This window comes from Pholcus phalangioides, unplaced genomic scaffold, assembly GCF_987345545.1.
Source record: "Pholcus phalangioides strain wild (caught in Gottingen) unplaced genomic scaffold, Ppha-v1.0 ptg000019l_1, whole genome shotgun sequence".
In the NCBI taxonomy this organism is placed as follows: Eukaryota; Metazoa; Arthropoda; class Arachnida; order Araneae; family Pholcidae; genus Pholcus; species Pholcus phalangioides.
In genome coordinates, this window is record NW_028301612.1 from 434394 (window position 1) to 442175 (window position 7782).

Below are 7782 nucleotides of genomic sequence, written 5' to 3' on the forward strand. Positions count from 1 at the left end.
GCACAGGGTATCAAAGAGGACTTGAAGGTGCTCGCGAGTGAATTGGGGTTAACATTCCTTCTAATTTCAAAATCATAGATTTCAAGGCCATTCTTGAAAACAAAGAATATGATGAAGAATTTTTCAAAGCGTTTCTGAAAACTATCATAGGTGATAGAAAGGACGAGCAGATGAGAAAAGCTGAGATCGAGGAACAGCGAAGGAAAGACGCGATGGAATAACAACGTATGAAACTGGAAATAGAGAAACTGAAAATTGCGGTAGAATCCCGATCAGATGGGAAGACCCAGTTTGAAAACGCTATAAGTCCAAGCAGAGAGTTCCAAAATCTGATGCAAAGGTTCGATATGAGTAATGATATGTCTCTACCTAGTGCTCTTTGAGCGACAAGCTCGCCGGGTATTGCTTGCTACCAAAGGAGGAATGGGTCAACATCTTCTGGGACTACTACCTTATGAGATAAATCAACTGATTGCTCGAGAACCCGAAGAGAATGTGGAGAATTATGACCTTGTTAAAGAACTGTTGATGAAAAGATTCAAATTGGCGGCGGAAAATTTCGTCAGCTGTTTGTCTCACATCAGAAGAAGCAGGCCAGTACTTGGTGAGACTTTTATCATGAATTATGCGCATATTTTGATGGCTGGATATCTGCTTTAAAAATAGCAACATTCAATCAGTTAAGGAATTTGATCATCAAGGATCAAATTAAAAAGTGAATGAATGAATTTTTGCCCAGTGGATTTCCGAAACTATCATTTAGACGACTGGAATAATTTTGTCTCTCCTGGTGAACTATCAGAAAAGCTGGATGATTACGAAAGTGTTAAGAGACCCGTCAAGACATCACATGCTGTGAGTGGAAACGACAAAAATTCTCGAAGCCAACGTTCCGAAATTTCCAGAACAAGTTTGACAGAAACAAAGAAGTGGAAGATGTAGGAAGATGGATGCTTGGAAACAGACGAACTGAGAAACACGAGAGACAAAGTCAAGTGTGATGTTATGGGTGTAGTCATGTGGGCCACTTGAAGTTCCGATGTCCCGAATTACCCAGCAACGACTGTTGCTCAACATCATTCAGTAAGGACAGAAAGAGAGGAAATGCCAGACACTCACTTTATAGGATCTGTGGGAATATCAATGTGTGATAGTATCGGAGAGGTTCCTACTAAACAGATGAAATTAAAAAATTTGGCAGTTTGTGCACTCGTCGACGCGGCATGTTTTTTGCGTGAGGACGTATACAGACAAGCTGTTGGCGTTTCGGAATTGACAAGTAAGCCCATACCATTATCTGGAATTGATGCGGGGTATTTGTGGACTAAAGGATCCTTTGAATAGAGCTGAGATGGACGGAAATAGTTTCACCCTTACTTGACATGTTGTACCCACAACACAACTGAACTTTCAAGCAGTGATTGGAATCCGAAAACAGGCTTCATTGGTGGTCGACGAAAGTGGAGTCACTATTCACAAGAACGAGGAGAAAATATTGTTCGTGATGAATTGAGCCAAGAACACCAACCTGGCGCGGATCCCATTCTTAATAAAGAGGTTAACGAGAAATTAAGAGAAACAGTCTTGACACATAAGCCAGAAAAAACGAATGTTTCAAAGAGAATCATTCTCAGTGACGAAAAGGCTATCTACCAGAGATCTCGACACCCATCTTTCAAATACAAATACAAGGCCACAACAGGCAAAATGCCCAACGAGGTGGCTGAGAAAAATATGTCCATTAAAATATGAATGTCATATTTCAAAAATACAGCAACCCAATTAAAAATGCAATTAACAAAAATTATAAACAATATATACACATGACAAAATATTATACAATGCCCATAAAGAATACTTATGATTGTCTTATATTCTAAGTACATGGATAGCTTCTCGATTTACCCCAACATGTTTATCGTTATCGTATTCAATTTTGAACGTGTCAATTGTGTTACAATTTACTACCTCCGGGGGTAAGCTCCCCAGCGCGACCCAACCCGCAAGGGTAAAAGGCTTATATCCCTGGAGGGACAGAGTCTGGGTCGTGACTGGTCTGTCGGGGTAAGCTATTCCATTTATTGACAACCCTATTAGAGAAAAATTCCCTGCGACACCATAACCTTGCATTGCCCCTTACCAATCGATACTGGTGTCCCCTTATAAAAGCAGTCGATTGGCGGTGTACTAAAAGTTCATGGTCCATTCTATCCATCTCATTGAAAATTTCGAACATTTCGATCATATCTCCTCGACATCTGCGTTCAACCAATGTAAACATATTCAAAAAATGAAGTCTCTCTTCATAACTCAAGCCCCGTGTTCCAATAAGGACACGTGAAGCTCTTCTCTGCACCCCTTAAAACAAGTCTATGTCCCTCTGTAGGTATGATCTCCAAAACCTCACAGCATACTCCAGTCCAGGACGAACTAAACCTCGAAAAAGCGGAAGAATGACTATAGGAGAACGCGAAGAGACCTTCTTGAAAATGAGACTTCCCCGTTCATCATAACTCGTTGCGACCTATCTCTTAACCACGATTCTATCCAATTTAGCAAGATGCCCCCAATCTCGTGTAAGCGCTTCAAGAGCTTACCATGTTGGACCTGATCGAATGCCTTCTGGAAATCGAGGTAAACAACATCTACATTTTTGCTCTTACCCAAAGCTTTAGTCACGTGATCATAGAAACAAAGGAGGTTAGTTACACATGACTTCTACTTCCTGAACCCATGCTGATTATCCGATAATAGATTATTCTCGTCTATCCACTTCACAAACTGCCTTTTGATAATAATTTCCGAAATTTTCGAGAAGGAGCTCGTCAGACTCACTGGACGATAATTGGACACAGCTTCTCTACTACCCTTCTTAAATATCGGAACAACATTAGCAAGTTTCCAATCCCTTGGGACGATACCCTCAGCAACACTACCCCTGTATATCTGTGCGACTGGCCCTAACAATTCATTAGCACATTCCCTGAGGACCCTGGGATATATATCATCTGGTCCTGGTGCTTTGCTCGCACATATATATTTTAGCGATTTAGGACCTAGGACCTCCACATCTTCCACTTGAATATCGTTGAGGATTTTATTTCCCCATGCAACACCCGTAAATTGAATATCATTATCTCTGTTAAAAACCGACGCGAAAAAGTCATTGAAAGCACTACACATGTCAACATTGCTCTCTAACCCAGACCCTCCTATCGAGAGGGGGCCAACTGTCCCTTTACATCCATTATTGACGTATCGAAAAAATGATTTTGGGTCAGAGCCAATGTTATCTGCCAACCTAGATTCAACTTCCTTTTTACTATCCCTTATCGCTTTCTTCAACAGTCTTCTTTTATCAGTAAATAATGATAGGTCACCTCGTCCACTTTTATACTCCCTGAATGCTCTTTTCTTCTCAAGATAGAGGTTACGCACGCTATCCGTGAACCATAGATGGTGCTATGTACAAACACGCCTTTTTCGAACAAAGGGTATGACGCGTGGAAAACAGAGGACAGTTTCTGTTTCAACTCTGTTCATCAGAAATTAATGGCAAATTTTATGTAAGCAACAATCCAAAATTCGAAAAGTCTTCTCACTCTTTTTTTTTTTTAAACACCTTTTTACACCCTTTTCACATGTACATCATTTGCAGGTCAAAGTCCAACAGCCCAATATGCAAGTTCAATCGGAAAAATATGTGTATATACAAAAAATTCAATAATGGAAATATGCAAATCGAATAGATGCGAATAAATGTCAAGTGAATAGATACAGAGAATGGGAGTAAATATAGTTGAAAAGGAGAGAATTTGTATTAAATGTATGTATATAATGAGATATGTAGGGAAAAAACCTTTACAAATTTTCCCATGTAAGGTGACCAATTCGTTTGGGCTTCCTATACTTCCTTAAGAAGTCAGCATCATAATCAACAACACTGCTCAAAACAAGTAGGGGAGCAAGCAAAAAAGTGAAGAAAACCGTGCGAGACAGCCACGTATTGGCATACAATGGATAGTACACGCGTATCAATGCGCAATACAGAAAAAAGCCATTATGTTATGACCATCCGTGAGATTCGATGGTCTGAATCAGTTTTCCAAACACTGTCTCATTTAAAAAACAGAATTTTTTTTCCTATCGCCTTTCCCTTTGCTTAGCCAATCCGTAGGATCAGAGGCGGCTCAAGCTTATGTGCCTCCCTTAAAGACGACTCTTGAAGTATGATAACAGGGCTTTAGGCTAGGAAGCCCTGGGATAAATATGAATTTTTTAAGTACTCTGTAAATGCGCAGTGGGCTACTCAACAATTCACTCAAGGGATCTGGGAATGTGCGAGACACTTAAGTGATATTAAACTGTACCACCGGTCACTTCAGTGATCTATAAACGTGCAGCGAGTCACTTAAGGGGTTGGAAATGTTCCGCGGTAATCTGTAGACATGCCGTGGGTCATTTAAGTGATCTGGAAATATGTTGCTTAGTTCCATGTTACGAAATTAAATTATGTTTGAGGTCACGGTCCACGTCAGATGACTCCGAAGTCGAAGTTTGATTCGCGGATCATGGGTCGAGCACGTATGTGTGTGTGCGTATGTATATATAATATAAATAGATAAATATATATATAAATAAAATTTGGTCCACATAGGAGCCATAGACGAAAAAGGTTAAGAAACAGTGATTTATGCGCACACAGCGCGCTGGATTTCGAAACTAGTTACACTTCTTCCCGTCATAATTCACTTGATATCTTTATTTCTTCACATTCGCGAAGTTTTTTCTTCCGTAGCTCTGTGTGGGCTTTTTAACTAAATGTCATGACCCTCCTATCCTTCAACTTTGATTCCTGCCCTTCACCAGAATTTTCAAGGAGGGTCATATGGACGCCCGGTTAAGAACCATTGGTGTAAATGTTGTATATCGTCTGTTGCACATTGTGGTGAGTTTTTTTCGAAGGAGATAATATCGGCTCCTATTTGCGACCAGCAGTTAGAATACTACAGGGAACCAACTTCAGCCGACTACCACACCGTGTTGGTTGCAGAGATCGAACGAACCCCAATCCTCGCGAAGCATGCAAATCAAGACCGTGCATCGGTGAATTCTTGATAGATATTCTTGAATGTAAGAGCTAAACCCATGCACCTAATTCATACTAAAACTCTAAGAGCAACTTAAACTAGCGGCTATAGCGACACAAATGAGAAAAATTGTAACAGCGCCATCTATCGGCAGCAATGATACACATCACCGTGAAGCTCTCCCAAATACAAATACAACACCACAACAGGCAAAATGCCCATAACAAATATGGATGTCATATGTTTCAAAAATAAAGCAACCCAATTAAAAATGTAATTAGAAACATTATAAACTAAAGAAAAAAAAATCTACTCAAATGATTCGGGATTGGCGTTTTACCAGTGATGGTCACTGCCGTCTTAATGCACCCTGCTACAAGTGCAGAAATGACTTCATGAAAATGAGATCTCAACGGTCGTTTTTCATGCAGTTTTATGGTGATTTCAGTGCTGTGTGCGTGCTCAAGTGTGTGCTCAACGACGTTTTCCCCCCTCCCCAGTGATACGTCTGCCCCATATTTGCCCCTTTTTCTTAGGTTTTTTGTGATTTCAAACCAAGGTAAGTTCTGTTTCATAATTACTCAGTGCTATGGGGAAAATCTGTCCTTTCTCAAACATTAATGACATTTCTGTAGTCAAACGATTGAGTGCGTTAGCTGCAGATTATGCTGACTCAGGTGAGAGTAGAGAGATATTTGATAACGTTGTATTTGATTGGATAAGGGAAAAGTACAAGGAAGGTAACGATGTTAACAAAAATGATGAATGTGATATTGCTGATAATTTTGTTGAACTGTTCTCAGTGTATGTTATGCTTTTGGATACTGATAATAACGAGGAAAATTCGGTACATGATCTTTTGTTGTCCACAGCTCAAACCCTTTTTGATGGGTTAAATACCTCTTCTTGCAAGCATAGTATGAATCAAAAATTTCGAAGTGTGAAAAAGCCAATTGATACCCCCTCCACAGACCCTTCACCTGAAAAATCTCAAAGCAAAAGGGTCAAGAAACTGAAAAAAAAGAAAAAGAATCAGATACATGATTCAAGTGTTAGCAGCTCTGCTTCCTTGTTGGATAGTATTACCCCTTCAAAAGGTATTAAGCAGGTAAAGGGCGAACTTTATATGGTTGAAACACCATGTAAAAAGGCCAATAAAAGGACTAAAAAGAACAAGGCCCTTAACAAACAACTTGATAAGTTCCAAAATTCGGGATCAGCTGGGAAACATCAGCTAGATTCTGATAATAACATCAGTTTTCATCTTGTACCCAATGAAGTGGAGGCTACCCCTCCCGTAGGAAAAAGTGATGGTGATCAAAGTAAGAATGACTGTAACGACACATCTTCAACTGACTCATCTACTGATTGTGACACACGTTCTTCACAAACATCATCAACTTCTTCAGTCGAAGGAAACGAATCTTTACATATAAATGCGACACAACAAATTGAAAATAACACTAAACAGGAACAAACAGTAGAGCAACAATTGCCTAGTAGTGTTGACTCTGATTTGGCTAATCAGCCTAATGACAACAATGGCTTTACTGTTGTAAGTAGGAAAAAGAAAAAGACTAACATTCCACCGATTATTTTGACTTCATGGGGAAACAACTGGATTGCTGATTTCAGCGAAATTAAAGCTGTATGTGAGTTTCCCCCCCCAACAAAAGCCAACGGACAACAAAATAACCTTCCAAGTTTTTTCAGAACTTGATCATAGGAAGGTAACAAAAATTTTTGATGACAAAAAATTCAGATATTATACTTATCAAACAAATAGCAACAGAACCTTAAAGTTTGTCATTAGAGGGTTACCTGCAAATGTTAACCCCCTTGACATTAAAGCAGACATTGAAAGGCAGGGTATACCAGTGGTCAAGGTTTGTAATATGAAAAATTATTCAAATGGGAGACCTTTCCCACTTTTTTTGGTAGAAGTTTTGATTGAACATAAGCATTTTGCTAATCTAACATGCATAGGTGACATCAACATTAGTATCGAAAGATACAGAGGAATACAGTCTCCCTTGCAGTGTAGGAACTGTCAAAAGTACGGGCACAGCAGTTATTTTTGTAGGGACCTCCCTGCGTGTGCATTTTTTTCAGGGTCTCATGAGACTCGGAATTGTACTCATAAAGGTGATAAATCTAAATTGAAGTGTCTTTTATGTGGTGGCCCTCACACGGCTACATATTCTGGATGTAGTGCTAGACCTGAAGTGCCAGGGAAAAAAGGCAGGATTTTTGAATCTAAACTGCCTGTATCACTTAGGGGCCCTTCAATGGAAGAATTTCCAACTCTCCCTTGTCAAGATGAAGACAACTTTAACATAGGACACAGCTCATTATTCATAAGATCTACTAATAACACAAACATTACACCTAATTCTGATAAAACACATGACAGAAACATGGAATCTGAAATTTCAGAACTAAGGAAAAAACAAGAATTTTTGCATTTTACTGTTAGGAAAGGGCAACATCCCTTAGGACGAGGTAAAGTGATTAAATCAATTGATGATATTTACCGAGAATTGCATCAAAAATTGTATAAAAATGTGATGAACCAGCTTATTATATACACAGAAGAGCTGGACATGAGTGACATCGACATGGTCAATGATGATAGCTATCATACCTTAAATGAGGAAGTGGACTTTTCTAATCAAAATGCTATCTCACTGGC